The sequence below is a fragment of the Aythya ferina genome (genome assembly GCF_964211825.1).
Source record: "Aythya ferina genome assembly, chromosome: 14".
Classification (NCBI taxonomy): domain Eukaryota; kingdom Metazoa; phylum Chordata; class Aves; order Anseriformes; family Anatidae; genus Aythya; species Aythya ferina.
The window spans coordinates 16819613-16836372 of NC_140312.1; the positions used below are offsets into that span (position 1 = coordinate 16819613).

A 16760-nucleotide genomic window follows, 5' to 3' on the forward strand; every position below is an offset into this window, starting at 1 on the left:
CACAGCTTCTCTGGGCAGCCTGTTCCAGCCTCAACACCCTCTGAGTGAAGAATTTCCTCCTAACTCCTAATCTAAATCTCCCATCTTTTAGTTTAAAGCCATTTCCCCTTGTCCTGTCATTGTCTGCCCAGGTAAAAAGTTGTTCTCCATCTTTTTTATAAGCCCCCTTTAAGCTGTAAAAAGAAAAGCTGGAAATATATTCTTGCCTTAAGTATGACTGCTTTTCTTTGATTTCTCACATAACAAAAACATTGTGTAAACAAATGTGAGAGCATGTTGCCATTTATTTAGTAAGCATTTCTCATATTGCTTTAGAGATTACTCCAAACCTTTAAGATAGAGTAATAACTTTTACACCAATACAAAAGGATCAATTGTCATTATGAGTTTAGAGATGCTCTAATTTGCTTCTAGGTGAAGTGATAGACTGCTGTCAAGCACAGATCCTTCTAGTAATGAAATACTTGGACTGCTATAGTATGCACTATAACAAATTGAAATAAAAATCAGCATCCCAATGTTCACATGACATATATTATGCTTCCCTGTTTAATTAATTATCTGCTTTGTGTGAGATCTTCATCTATGCTTTTCTGTTTCAATATCCTCCCTAAATCTTAGCTGCAGACTTAGATATAGTCATCTAAGAATATTCAGTGAAAAAAAAAAAAAAAAAAAAAAAAGCCTCTCAAATTGCATCATAACCTTTACATAATCACACATATTATTATAAGTTCCTGGTCATCCTAATTGTGAATATAGGATCTAGAGCCCCACGTTCTGTAGATGATTTTTATTAAAGAATGGCTAAGGACACATGGTATTAAAGAAAGCCTAGTGAAGCATATTTATCTTTATTGTACTAGATAAGAACAGAACTTTCTTTCATTAGCATTAACATATTACAACAGTCAAATGTAATGCTGCATGTTATATGATTCAGTATTGAACAGTTTCAAATTGTTTATTGCTTAGATAAACCTACCCTTGCTCACTGGAAATTGAAGAAGGAAACAAAAAAAGAATGAAGAACACTAACTGACATACGCTCATCTCTTCCCAGGCAGACTAATTAAAAATCATCACCTTTATTTTGTACTGTAGTGTTCCACAACTTTCTTGATTATCCTAAAGGCATTTGATGCTGGAAGTTTGTCCAAACTTCCAACTCCCAGATCCCGTCTAGAAAATAACTAACACAGCCACTGGCACTGCTAAAGGCACTACAGCTGTTTGGGAAATGGAAAAAAAATCCACACTATTTTAAAATCATGACAAATTATTATGGTGCTATTTAATTTTTTTCATTCCCATTAAGATAATAATAATGACATTTTTCAGACACTAACTGTCATTTCAACATTACAAGCTATTTTGAGTTGAAAAAAATAAAAATGTACAAGCAATAGAAACTGATGAAACTTGTTAGAAACTTGAACAGCCACAACCATTTTTGGAGTATTGGACTGTGTGTTTGGTCATTTGCTCACTAATGATAACTCCTGTGGGACAAAATTTGAGCATTTTTCTTAGGAAACTAATTAGCAGTAAGATGTACTGCAACTTCATAAGTGCCATAATGAAAATTCCTGGAAGAATCTGTGGTTCTTTTGCAAACATGGACTGTTTATTTTCTTGTGAATGAACAGATGATCAATCATTCTCTCCTTACACTCCCCTTTTAGATGTCAGTGACATTTAGGAAAATCTCATTGTCTTAAACCAAAATGTAGATTTGGTTTAGGAAGTTTAAAGCTTCCTAAGAAATTTACTGTTTTTTGCAAGTCTTGGAAAATGAACATTCCTCGATCCTTTTAAAAAAAAAAAAAAAAAAAAAAAAACAGAGCTTGGCTGAAGTACTCTGGCTCTTAAATTCATAAGATTTTTCTACATTAATTACGATTCCATCATCTTTTCATGTTAGACTGTCCTTGTTGCATGCAACAGTTAAAAGAAAATGTGAAAAATTTAGAACTTGAATCACTGAAACTTCCATGCTACACCTTAGAAACACTGATCCAAACTGGAAGTGTTTAAAACTGTGCGCAATTTATCTGCGTAAATTATGTGCAACTTATTTCTTGGATATTATGGAAACTGCATAAATAAGTAAAATTGCATTACCACAATCCATGAAGTAAGAACTACTCACAGAATCACAAAACCGTCTAGGTTGGAAGAGACCTGCAAGATCATCTAGTCCAACCTCTGACCTAACACTAACAAGCCCTCCACTAAGCTCTACATCTAAACGTCTTTTAAAGACCTCCAGGGGTGGTGACTCCACCACTTCCCTGGGCAGCCCATTCCAATGCCTAACAACCCTATCGGTAAGGAAGTTCTTCCTAACATCCAACTTAAAACTCCCCTGGTGCAACTTTAGCCCATTCCCCCTTGTCCTGTCTCCAGGCACGTGGGAGAACAGACCAACCCCCACCTCGCTACAGCCTCCCTTGAGGTACCTGTAGAGAGCGATAAGGTTGCCCCTGAGCCTCCTCTTCTCCAGGCTGAACAAGCCCAGCTCCCTCAGCCGCTCCTCGTAGGACTTGTTCTCCAGGCCCCTCACCAGCTTCGTCACCCTTCTCTCGACTCACTCAAGCACCTCCATGTCCTTCTTGTAGCGAGGGGCCCAAAACTGAACACAGTACTCGAGGTGTGGCCTCACCAGAGCCGAGTACAGGGGGACAATCACTTCCCTAGCCCTGCTGGTCACACTGTTCCTGATACAAGCCAGGATGCTGTTGGCCTTCTTGGCCACCTGAGCACACTGCTGGCTCATATTCAGCCGACTATCCACCATCACTCCCAGGTCCTTCTCTGCCAGGCAGCTCTCCAACCACTCATCTCCCAGCCTGTAGCTCTGCTTGGGGTTGTTGTGCCCCAGGTGCAGGACCCGGCACTTGGCCTTGTTAAACTTCATGCAGTTGACCTCAGCCCATCGGTGCAGCCTATCCAGATCCTCCTGCAGAGCCTTCCTACCCTCAAGCAGATCGACACACGCACCTAACTTGGTGTCATCTGCGAACTTACTGAGGGTGCACTCGATGCCCTCATCCAGATCATCGATGAAGATATTAAAGAGGACCAGCCCCAGTACTGAGCCCTGGGAGACTCCACTAGTGACCGGCCTCCAGCTGGATTTGACTCCATTTACCACAACTCTTTGGGCCTGGCTACCCAGCCAGTTTCTAACCCCATGAACTGTATGCAAGTCCAGGCCAAGAGCAGCCAGTTTCTTGAGGGGACTGTTGCGGGGAACAGTGTCAAAGTCCTTACTGAAGTCAAGGCAGACCACATCCACAGCCTTTCACTCATCCACCCAGCGTGTCACTTTATCTTAGAAGATCAGGTTTGTCAAGCAGGACCTGCCTTTCATAAACCCATGCTGACTGGGCCTATAGTTTCCCGGGTCTACCCTCTGGCCAAAAAATACACGCTAAAATTAAGTGATGAAAATTCCAATAGTTAAATAATACCTGCTCTGATCATAGTCCTTCCAGTTCACTGCAAATAAAACAAAGTTTCTCCTCTTTTAGTATTATTGGTAGCATATTAATATTTATAGCTTAGCAAGGAGCATAAAGCTAACAATTGTTTACAGTGCAGGGGACACAGACAAAGCAGTAAAAGAAATCTAGTTTTCCTGAACAATGGTTTATATATAAAAACACATCTTCAAGTAAGACTGCTCAAGATGGATGGAAATGTATTCATTATGAAAGTCTGCATAACATTTGGGAGGATTTATTTATATCCTTCCAGCTTTGAGAGTAGTGGTTCCTTCCAGTATTTTCTGTGGTAGTGAAGTTTCCACAGCAGAGGAAGAAAAATTAAGGGACAGCTTAACCTACTTGGACACACACAAATTCATAGGACCATACTGGTCAGCATGAGTTTACCAAATCAAACCTGACCAACCTCATTGCTTGCTAGGACTGATGTGTCCACAGTCTCTCTGGAGAATGCGAGGGAAATGGTTGTAAGATACCTTGGCTTTAGTAAGGCTTCTGACACCGTTTCCCATAGTCCACATCAAACTGATTAAGGATGGATTGGATAAGTGGACAACAAGGTGGGAAAAGAATCGGATGGGGTGCTGGGCTCAGAGAGTTATCATCAGTGCTGGAAAGTCCAGCTGTCAATGAGTTAGAGTAGTAAAAGACTAGTGGTGTCTTTGAGGGATCAGTATGAAGACCAACACCAGGAATTGCCTTCACTAATACATGACAGGACAAAGTGCAATTTCAGCAAGTTTGTGGATAACAGTGACTCGAGGGGGAGAAGTCAACATGTTAGTGGGAAAGGCTGTTTTCAGATAGCCCCAGACTGACTGGAAACAGCCTGATGGGAGCTTGTGAAGTTCAGCAAAGGGAAATGCAAACCCACACATCTGGGATGGCATAACTCAGGGACCAACTGCTGGGAAGGTGGCCATCAGTATCCTGGGCTGGATTAGCAAAAGTGCAGCCAGCAGGTCCAGAGGAGTGATCTTCCTCTGTATTTGGTGTTGGTTAGACCACATCGGAATAGTGTATTCAGTCTGGGGTTCCCCAATAAAAGAAAGATACTAACATACTGGAATGAATCCCATGGAGAGCGCCAAGATGGGTGGGAGTGGGCAAGAAGGTGGGGGTGGAGCACATGGAGAGGCTGCAAGGGTTGGTTTTTTTCAGCCCTGAGAAGGATAAAAGGCTGCCTTCTGTCTACAAGAAGACCTGACCATAGGATCCAGGGAAGACAGAGGCACACTCTTCCCAGAGGTGCACAGCAATAGGTTAACAGGTACTGAAAATGTGTTGGAACTTAGGAAATACTGATTAGATGTTATGAGAAATTTATTTACTTATTTTTACCACAAGGACAGTCAAATTTTAGATCAGATTGCCTATGGCAATGCAATATTGGAGGCTATGCAACCTCCATTCTTTGAAGTGTTCAAGATCAACCTGGTCTAGCTAGACCTGCTCCAAGCAGGGGTTTAAACTAGATGACTTCCAGTGGACCCTTTCAACCTAAGTTGTTCTATGACTACTACAAGAGCAAATAATCTTAAAAAGCAGACAAACAAACAAAACCACTAAGAGAATCCAAGCTACTGATCTGTGATTTAGTTTCTCCTTTTTTTTTTTTTTCCCCTCCAAGATTGGAGCTTAAGCTGAATCTAAAATTTATTATAAAATAAAACATTCCTCTATGCAAATGTAATGAAAAGCTCATTATGACTTTCCAGCTACCAGTGCAAACAGTATACTTAACCAAACAGTAATTGTATTAGGTCTTCTTTCTACTCCAATACTGCTTTGAAACTTGTGTCCCTCAAATGAATAATTACCTACAAAATAATTAAATGTTGCTGATATGGTCTACTCATCCTACTTGAACACTGAAACAGCAAAGTCTGTCTTCCCTGAAATCTATCTCCGTCATGTTGGATAAGCTTACTGCCCATCACAGGGCTGGCATCGATCCCTACTCAATTACAGATGAACATAGCACCATATTAAAAGACAAATAAGGTTTAATTTTAATCACAGCCAGCCTGTAAGTCCATGTTCCATTATAGATTAAAAGAACCAATTATTTTTAAAAGTAAAGATTTAATGAAAGGCCTTACTAATATATAGACAGACACATCACTCCCTTTGCATTCTAAGTTTAACTCTGCAGTAATGGTTGAAAGAGCTGCAAACAATCTAAGCAAGACATGGGGACACTTCTTGGAAGAGAATGCTTTTTTCCTTCAAATCACAGAAAAATGCACTTTCTCAAAAGGGTTTCTTTTTTAAGATTTCTTTTTCAAAAGTGTAAAGTCACAAACCATTTATAGACAACAAATTAACTCCATGGCCAGAGTTTTATTGTTACTAAGACAGAGTAAATGCAAAATAATTGCACTGAAGCAGACAGACATTCCACAGTAACGACACCAAATGCTGCTGAAATCACTTTATCCCGAATTCAGAAAGGTAGTTAGGAGCCTAATTCTAATTTGAATTCAATGGGAGTTAGGTACCTACACATCTCTGCATCTAGACATTATAGTCTTCCATCTGTAACAACAGGAGTTGGCTTGCCTAATTAACTCAAGAATCTAGGTCATCAGAATTCTTATTTTCTTCCTATTCATTCTTTAGTAGTAGTTTCCAATCTTCCTTGTTTATTGAGTTATTATAATGTTCGCCAGAGTGTGAACTAATAAAAATGTAGCTATAGAATGCTGTTGATATTAGCTCTAAGAAGGTGAGGAGATAAATATCTATTTTTAGAGAAATCTACTCATTGAATAATCAGATAATGGTGTTGACTAGTACTATGAATGCAATTCCACTTGTACTGTAAATGCATAAGAAATGATGTATACATAAGATAGTATCTCACTTTTAAAATCAATTTTAATATAACATCATGTTTTTGCTTGGGGATTTTCCATATACTGCTCAGTCTGAAAAGCTGCAATATAGGATAAAGGCCCTATTTTTCTAAATTTAGACTTATTTTCTTTGGAAGTGTTAAAATTAATGTACTAGTTAGCAACAATGACACTATTATATGAATTGTACAACTACCACTGACAGCAATAAAAATAATTAATAATGAAACTCCCTTGCTTATAAGGCACAGGTATTTTATCTGCCCACACACACAATCTTTGATGAAAAGTGTATCAAATAAATCAACAGTTTGGTCTACACTACAAGAACACTAGCAAAAACTGTAGATATTTCTCAAACATTTTAAGTATCTTATATCAAAAGGAAATTTAGAATCCTTTTGATGATACACAAAAGACTTGGGAAACTTTCTCATCTACTTATAGTTAGTCCTTCTTAGTTTTGTATTGCTAAATTCCTTTAGGTTTTGTCCTTAATCTTCCCTGAAGGTAAAAATCTCAAGCTTCTTGATACATATTAAATATTCACAAAGAGAATATAGGAAAACAGCAGCTAGTGCTACGATGGAAAACAGCAACTCATAATGTAGGTGCAATGCAAGAAGCCACATTACAAAGAAAGCAAACGAATTCAGTTTCTCATACACATAAATGCACAGAATTAACAGAAGCCAGTAACTGAATTTACCTGGCTGGTACATAACTGAGTTTTCACCTCCAGACTCTCTCTCTCTCTTTTTTTTTTTTTTTTTTTAAATGATCTTTCAAACATAACACATTCAATTTTTTATTTTTATTTTAAGTAAATCACTACATTTTTCTAACGTGTTCTGTGGATTTTTTACATAATACTTATCTTAAAGGACATATGAAAAAAAAGACTTTGTTAAATCCATGCACAGAAAATATACAAAAACAAGATTAAAAAAATGATTCATACAGAAAGTCTATTTGTAGCACATTCCTCATTAGTAGGAGGTGGATATAACCGTTTTGTGGTGTTGCTTTGGTTGTTATTGATATTTGGTTGTTATTGTTTTAAACACAAATAACAGTTCTCACAAAAATATTTAAAATCTGCAAAGGTAAAGACCATTTACCTGATCTTATATGAAGCCAACCATGACCTGGAGATCAAAATGATTATTTTATTATACGCTATTTTAGAAACATAGGAACAGTTTATTGCTTTTAAACAACAAACATGTTGTATATGTTTGTTGTTTGAAACATATTTTTTATCACTTGATTTTGTAAACTTTCTAATTAATTGCCAGATATTTTAAGTTTTGACAGAGACTTCTGTAAAGAAGAAATATTTGTATACACAACAGAAATTAGGGAACATATCAAGTACTTCCAAAATCCACCAATGTATTTGCTATGCATTTAATAATTAAGCCTTAAAAATATAAATTGTTAGCTCACACTAAAAATTGCACCTGCTATATTTTTACTCTGGAATTTCTTTTCATGTTTTCCCTTGCAGTTTCAAAGGCCTCACTACCATGTTTTAACAAAGATTAGGTAAGAAAGTAACCATAATGTCTACTAAATCCTTGTGTATTTCATCTCTGCAAACAAAGCATTCTTCAGAGTCTGTGCTTTTGGGTACTGTATGACCCAATCACAAAACACTTTATATACCCAGCTGAGTAACTTTAACACTCCATGTGGTATTTGGCCAGAGGAGGTCCATATTAAGATATTTGCAACAGCAAATATCCCAGTCTGTGTTTTCAGCAGTGGCAGTTTAGATCTTATGGCATAAGCTATCATGAAAACTAATGCAGGCCTTTATGAAGACTAGTAGATGTCTTGATTCCCACTGGGTGAATAACAGCACCAAGACATTTACAATAGATTGTTGTAGTCACAGAGAGTAATTAGATGCTTAATTCTGCCATGGCCTTTCACGAGGTCTTAGACACCTCAAATTTATGATCGTGAGTTTTTCCAAAATAATATATATATACACACACCCCCTTTACAATCATAGTGCTGTAATATGCAGAGATATACACATGTGAACTTTCATTTGGACAATACCTAAAAATAAAAAACGGTGCCCTCAAAGTCTGAAATACTTAATAAAAATGGCCAGTTTTATAAGCATCATTTTGACATTAACTGAGTCATTTTGGCTGCATAATCAAACCCCTGAAGGGATACAATAAAATATAAATTTAATCAAACACATTTTTAGAACAGGCTTCAAGCTAGTGCATGTACAAGTTTGACCCAAATATCTAGTCATGAGTATAATAACAGACCTTTAATTATAATTTCTATTATAATTGTTCTATCGAAGAAAATGTAGCCAGTACACTTACCTGCAATTATGCGCATACAGTCTGTGGAAAGAGTAGATAAAGACTCTCCTGTGAACCGTCACTTGCTGAGCTAATTCACCCAACTGGTTTAATTTCTTTTGCCCTCAGTCTGTCGTTACAGTGATTACATCTAAATGAAAAGACAAGGAAACACCAAAATGGAAAAATCAGTAGACTTATTATTTACATTTTAAATATGACTTTTCTTCTTGAACAATCAGAAAGATAGGGTCACAGAAAACACATTGTATGGAAAATTACACATTTTGTACACTTTCTGATGATAACACATATCTTATCTAATTGTTAATATATATGGCCTCTCTGAGACTCATTACAATGTGCATCTGGTGTCCTGTGATAGGTGCCCCATACTGTACTTGTAATGTATTGTGGCTTATTCCATAAGGAACAGCTTTTCTTGGATATCTACTGCAACATTGCAGACTGTTCTTCAGAGCTACATACTCTTTCTGGCCACTCTTTTAAAAAGTTTTCTGAAGCTGCAACATGAAAAAACACAAAAACATTTTTTTGAAGTATTCATATGCTTTTTATAGATGTAACATTACTATAATATACATCTTCTAGTAACCTTTTTTTTTAATGTAGCATCCACACTGCTGTGGAGTATGCACTGCAAGCTGTGTTAGCAGCATCCAAAGAACAGCAGAAAGCTTAGTACAGGAAAAAAAAAAAAAAAAAAAAAAAGGAAAAAAAAAATGTTGAAAGCTAACAAGCATCAAGTTATCCTTCCACAGAATATGGATGTATGGATTCAGCAAGCCCACACGTCCATTCACATGAGGCCTTCTACAGAGAAGAAGTCACGCTGGTGGCCACTCAGTCTCTATATTGTGTGAATTCTGAACAAGTGTTATGTTGTGACATATTGTACCATTTTTAAAAAATATACACTCTAAACACACTAAAGGTAATCCAGAAAGACAGTAAGCATAATATTTCTATCAAGTGTCCCAGGACACCCCCCACAATAGAATCCATAATTTAGATACTTCTCTGGAAAATATCAACTCCCTGTCATGTTTTATAGTTGTTTCATATTGCCTCATTTGTCATTTAACAAGTTGCATAATCCAATTCTATGCAACGTAACACAGTCAAATCTCTTCTCGTAAATTCCAAGCTGCTCAGTGTATTTTCTACCCAGATACATTGTCAATCATTTTGGACATAAGCCCTATATGGAACACTACATAGAGCCTAGCCTAGTGTCATCTTCCTCTCCCCACCATCCTGTTCTCCCCCGAATCTATCTCAGCCTTGGGAAATAAAATTTGTTACCTTAGTCTGCTGGGAAGATGGTTGTATTTTAAATGTTAGACTAGTAATAAGGTACCTTAAAACAAACTTCAAGTAAACAAACAAACAATCTTTGTATAGAAATTGAAATACCGCTACATAAAGCTTCCCAAGCAGAGAAAAAGTAAAATTATGAAAGTGATAAAGTGATTAAATGATAAAGGACATCCCTCTAATCCAGCAGAATACTACTGTCGGTATGATACCCAGCAATACTGCCCAGTCACTGCTACACTGTGAGGTATCCTTTAACTTCAATGGGATGATAAAAAAAAAAGCTAATTATTACTACAGACCTTTGAGTCAGTAGTTCTTTCCAGTAAAACCCAAATATACTTTTTACTCTATCAATTTTCTTAAGTGAAAAAAATAAGTAATCTGTGTCACGCGTCAATAATTTCATGAATGAATTCAATTATCAGATACTTAAGCATGAAATAAAGAAAGATTAGAAAAACAGAAGCACAGTCAGCCAGGCCTCTATTAGGCCAAAGCAGTGCTCAGCGTACCTGTGTTTCCATCATGTGACTGTCTATGCAGTACTAACAACATCGCCTCCCCCATACTTGCTGCAACTACATACTCAATTGCTATTGTTAGGCTTCTTTCCCTGAGGCTGCTGATCCATATATGATAAATAGTCCTTAACCATAAACTAACGAATCTTCCTCCTCTCTCTCCCAGTCATTTTATCTCAGACAAATAATGTTAGAAAAAATAATAATAATAATAAAAATAATCAAATACCTTATTTTAAAAAAGAGAGATGCTTGGCTCAGTTGCTGACAAATCTATTTTGCAATTAGAAACCAGCTTGATCACACAGATGCCTAGCTAACACTTATTTATATCCTTTATAAAGGTATTTAGGAGGTCCATAGCGATTTGCACAACCCCATTTAAATATTTTGGGCACTGAGTTATTTGCTTTCTGCATTCATTCAAATATTCGTATGTATATTATCATAATGACTTTGATGAAGGTGTGTCTGTTATAGAAGTAGTCACGTGAAAGCATACTTCTGTATTTAGATAGCAAACAATTTGCACCACAGCAACAATACCTTAAGGTATACTCCTATCAAACACTTTATCTTTAAAAACACTAATACCTTCAGCACATTGGAGATGCAAACTGTGATTTAACTACAACAACATGATAAGTATTTGTCAAATATTTCATGACTTAAACTGAAATCTGGCCAACATGCTGAGTAGATTTCTTACTTCAGAAAAAAAAAAAAAAAAAAAAAAAAAAGTGAGGTTTTTAAAGATGTACATGATCAACAGCCTATTTCTACATCTCAACTTATGTCTAAGTACTTAATGTTATCAATCTTCATATTACTGCATTACTTCAGAAATTAGTCAAAATGAAGACCATAAGCTATTGAGATCATCAAAACTCATGCAGTACGAACAGCTTTATGGAACTAAATGATTCGATTTACATGAATGTTATGAAAATGTTCTCCGGTGGCTTTATTTATTTGTTTATTTTTGCTCCATAACTGTTACACTGACAAGTTATAGAGCTGAAAATGTAACTGTGATTGCAGTGTATTTAAGTTACAACATCTCAGACAAACATATATTTTTTTTCTAACAATAGTTCTTATTAGTAGTACATCTGTCTACTTCTGATAGTGAAAAAGAAAGATGTATCCGTGAAATAAAGACATAAACAATAAGATATTGAGCTGGTCAAAAAAAAATTCCTAACTGTCAATATTGGAAAAATATTGAAAAATAAGCCTTGCAATAGACTTTGAGAAGTCTTGTCACTGATCTTATTTGCTGTGCAAACCAGAATGTTCAAACGGATCACTGATACCACATGAACAGTCATAAAAAATACATGATAAAAATGTATACTTTCTTTTTTCTGCAGGTGCAGAAAAACAGAGTTTTGTTTAATATTATCCTGTACTCTTGTTGGCATTGGTGCTTTACATAGTAAATACAGTCAGAAGGATAGCCTTATGAACCTGATACTACATAGAGTGTCATTCTCCTCCCCATCTCATACACAGAACCTCAAGAAATGGAAAATACAAACAGATGAGAGAATGATAGCTTGAGAATGATATCCACTTTATAGCAATGGTATGAGTCAAAAACACAGTGTCAATTCTGGGGACAACATAAAGCAGCAAAGCCATGATTCCCCACAAGTAAAAGCACACAGAAACACACAGAAGCTCATAGGAATACATTTCTCTACATCTTCACCATTTTAGAAGAAAAATAACAGGTAACAATCCACTAAGAAATGCAAAGCCTCCTTACTACAAAGGCAAAAGCTATATTTAAATAAAGTTAGATGCAACCAGTAACTGCAGAGGTGGAGAAAGCTCAACAATGTTAGCATTATTGAATGCTACAGACAAACATAAATTCAAATATTTGTGAGGAAGAGGATAGGGGAAAATTTCTGCTTGAATGACTTGTGTGACACACACAGCATAGGCGCACTGGATACAAGAGAATATTAGAAATTCAGAGACTGCCAGTGCCTAACAATAACATTAGCATGGATGTACAAGAAAGAAGTTGACCCCATGCTAGATAATGAGGCTAATTTATGTCTCAGACTTAAAGTTGTTGCTGCTGAAAGACTGGAAAATAACTACATTCCTAAGATATACCAGGCAGTTTGGTCATTTCTTCCATAAAATTTGTAAAACCTACATATTTCACATACACACACAAACAGGTGTTTGTTGTTGTTGTTGTTGTTCCTGCCCTTTTGTTGTTGTCAACAGGAAAACCTAGCAGTTTATCTATGCAAAGATTTTAGAGCAATGATGCTTCATCATCAGCTTCAACTAGCCATGTCAACACAGAACACAGAACCCTCTAAATGCCCAAGTCACAGATTCAAGACATAAATTCTTATCTTCCATTATTTCAGTCATAATTCCTTTAGCTACAAGAGATGTGCACTTTTAACGCAAGTGATTACCCTCTCTAACAATTTGAGTGATAGAGTGCATTCACAAACTTTGGACATTAAAAAAAAAATCAAAATCATATTTGGATCAAAGTACAGTTCTAGATGAAGAAGGAATTAATTAAGGTAAGTCTCATGGATGTGGTATGCAGGATGACAATTGCTGAGGGATCAACCTTCTCCTACAGGGATTTTTATTTTATGAATTCAAATTTGGTCTATATGAGAGATGATTTGGAACACAGCAGACCTAATACACCAGTGCAGATGACTGAGTAAAAAACTAGTCATGGTACAAATTCAGCCCAAACATACTTGGCTAGCGAGCTTCAGTAGCATTCTGAACTGAAAAGCTGAAAGACAAACCAATAGGAAGGCAAGATCCTAAGAAATAGTTTGTTTTTCCCAACTCAGTCCAGTAACAAGAAGGTGATTCAAATTATTCAGCAGATGGCTCAGATGTAACAGCTTGGTAGAAACACAACAAGGCTAATTAGAGAATCAGGCTTGCCCTTTTTCTTCTTTGACTTAATTCCCAGATCATTCCCTCCTCCCACCCGTAGAGCGTATCCAACCTCTCTGTGGTTAGAAAATCATCTTAGACCTCAGCAATGCTCTTTTGCAGCAACATGCAGTGTAGAACTCCTGCAGAATAAGAAGAGATTTCAGCTAACTGCGAAGCCAGTAGGTTGTTTCCCTTCTTGGCAGGCATGCTACAGTTGTCACCGTCTCTCAGCACAGCAGCTTTTTTACTGCTTTTTTACTAGCACATCGGCTACACAAGTTAAAAGCACCTGGAAGTACCCTATGAATGTTCATGTGGACTGATGACCGAGTTTGTATGAACTGTTACCTAAACTGAAAACATGCAAATATGTGACAGAGATGACAAATATGTGACAGAATATATAGGCTTCAATCCTAAGTTTTGACTATCGGGAAGCTAAGCACATGGCCTCTGTGATCCCACATTGTAACTAGTGTCTCCAGATGGAAAACCAGAACGGTAGCAGGCACAGCATCTATAGAGATCTGAGGTAACAGTAGGTCCCTGGGGCAGGTGTTACACCCCCAAGAGTGGGTGACTTGTCAGCCCCATAAGGCCAAGGCATACAGTGCCCCCCATGTGGTATGGCCGTCCCTAGCCATACCACTCTCTCTTCAAAAAGAGCTAGCAGACAGGTATTCAGATACTCTCATTACTCTGGGATCAGACGTCTCTTCCCTGCCCATAGAATCATAGAATCATTAAGGTTGGAAAAGCCCTTCAAGATCATCTGGTTCAACCATCACCCTACCACCAATGTCACCCATTAAACCATGTCCCTAAGCATTAGGTCAAGCTGGCATTGCTTCATCCCATTTTGTATCATCAAGGCTTTTGTGCCTACAAACTACAAGATTTTTGTATCGGAACATATAAAGTCATGGACATCACCATGGTTGGAAGTCTGTACCAGAGAACAAGAAAACTGCTTTGTCCTGTGATACAAGTCAAACCAGTATTAGCAGCCAGGAAAAAAAAAAAAAAAAAAAAAAAAAAAAAAATGAAAAATGAAAAATAATGAAAAAATAAATGAATAATTAGCTCTCCATATCACAAATACATAACCTTATTATCTATGTTAGGAATTACTTCCTGTCTAAAACAGAAATATAACAAATACAAACCCTAACAGCACCCAATATATATATTAATTTTTTTAAATTTGCTCAGATATTTTAAAATAAGGGTTTTGTGTTTTTTTTTTTCTTGTCAAAAAGCATACAAAAGGGAAGGTAATCCTTCATGCAAATCCTTTACTTTCAAGATAAATTAAATGTGTGTGGCTTGTAAAGACTTCCAGCAACACAATCTTACCATAACATAAATGGAGACACAAATAAATCAGGGTCATTGCCACTGTTGTTGTGTGGGCCTTTTTTCTTTTTTTTTCCCCTCAACAGAAACTATTGCAGTGTTACTATATAGTGTTACTAGACCTAATTTTCTTTCATTTTATACTTTTGTTGGCAGAAGGCTTGGTGAGACATTGTGCCTATAAAGTAGAGTAGGTTCATGAAAAGCAGGAGGGAATTTGAAACAAATAAATTTGAGAAAAATGTGGAGTTTATATTTTAATTAAAGCAACTATCTATTCCAGAGACACAAGCTTATTGTTAGTTACCTAGGTGTGAACGTAGAGTAATTGCACTGGCATGATTCAAGTGACTCTACATTTATACCCAAAGAACTGAGAGTAAAATTCATATTTCATCCTCTTTTCTATCATGGTATGTCAGAGGAAGAAACAGGAGTTAAGTCTCAATGGTCAAGAATCTCCTATCTACCAGAATTAAGGAAGCACTATGCGAACACAAAAGTCATTTAAAGAGTGGAGGAAAAAATATTAGACCTAATATTAAGGGACCTAAGGTTATTTGTGGAAAGCTTCTAAATCTATTTCTGGGAATTGAAGATAGACAGAGACCCAGAGCTGAGGTGTCTCTTAAGTAATAACAGAATTTAAAAGACCAATAACAACCCAAAGCCTACGTACCGTCACAATTAAAAGCCTTCCCAAACTGTGAAGGAAAAATATTGGAAGGAAAAATATATACCAATTTTGATAGCCCTTCTGGATTTCTGAAGTGCAGACCCAAACCTGCATTGGCTATATATTAAGAGAGCATCAGTAAGGCTGGAGAAAGGTACTGGCAATCAGAATGCCCAGACTCTGACGCCATTTCAATACAAGACATGAATTTAATAGGGACACTGAAATGATCACATTTATTGAGTTTTTAGAAAGCAGGGTTAAAAATGAATTTATTACCAAGCATGAGATTGAACTCCAAGTAATACTAACAACTGAATTTTTTTTTCCCCACTTTTTTTTTTTTTTTTTTCCTTCAGTCTCAGTAAAGTAAATGGAGTTAGAGGTCAAAATTTCCCCAGTATCACAAACAAGTAACTTGTAGCTTGTGCCAGCTATATATCACCTGTACCGCCAAATGCTTTTCCATACGAGAAATTGCTAAGATACAGAAGGTGGCAGAGAAATGACAAACTCTTCAGATTTCTCTGTGCAGCACTCCCTCACAGGCACTTGGTACTTGGCTGAATGCAGTCATGATAATAAAGAACAGCACATACATTGTTTTAAATCATTCTGATCCTTTGGAATCTGAGGATCATTAGATGAATAAAGAGGGGTCTTTCCTTTTCTCACCCATACTATTCTTAATTTTCTAAGACTGAACCGTAAGAAAGATATTTTTCTCTTTTTTTGTCTCTTGAAAATATTGAAGTGGTTGAAAATATCCTAGCTGGCTTAAACACAGCCAATGCTCTGCAGAAATCTAAGGATGACAGACAAACAAAAGCTGGCCCAAGGAAATAATCACATCAATATCTCAAGGTATACAATAATAACAAAAAGTAGAGTTGATAAGATGTTCCACTAAATTTTCTGCAAACCTTCAATCATTATATTTAGCGAATGTCTTATTATTCCTTGTCAACACTTGAGGTGCAGTCATACTAAGCCAAGATACAGTTTTATACATAATCTCAAAACGTATTTGCAATAATGTGTGACCCAAAGAGATCGATCAACTTTAGCTTACTTTACACCAAGTGTTAAAGTTTCCAACAGTGAAAGTATTAGCACACTGTTTGTAGACAAGCAAACTGTAAAAACCACCATACAAATGGAGTGCTGTACCATATTCTTGTAAATATTCTTTTAGAGAAAGGGCAGCCAGTACAATACAGAAA

The 16760-nt window shown here is 36.6% G+C and overlaps 1 protein-coding gene across 1 annotated transcript in view; it reads right to left on the reverse strand.

Annotated features, from left to right (window-relative positions):
* The window catches only part of TENM2 (teneurin transmembrane protein 2), a 1369797-nt gene that overhangs the window by 1275892 nt on the left and 77145 nt on the right, over nt 1–16760 (reverse strand). Inside the window, exon 2 of the mRNA XM_084535365.1 lies at nt 8725–8854. The gene's annotated coding sequence lies outside the window, so the exon portion shown is untranslated. The remainder of the gene's footprint in view (nt 1–8724; nt 8855–16760) is intronic.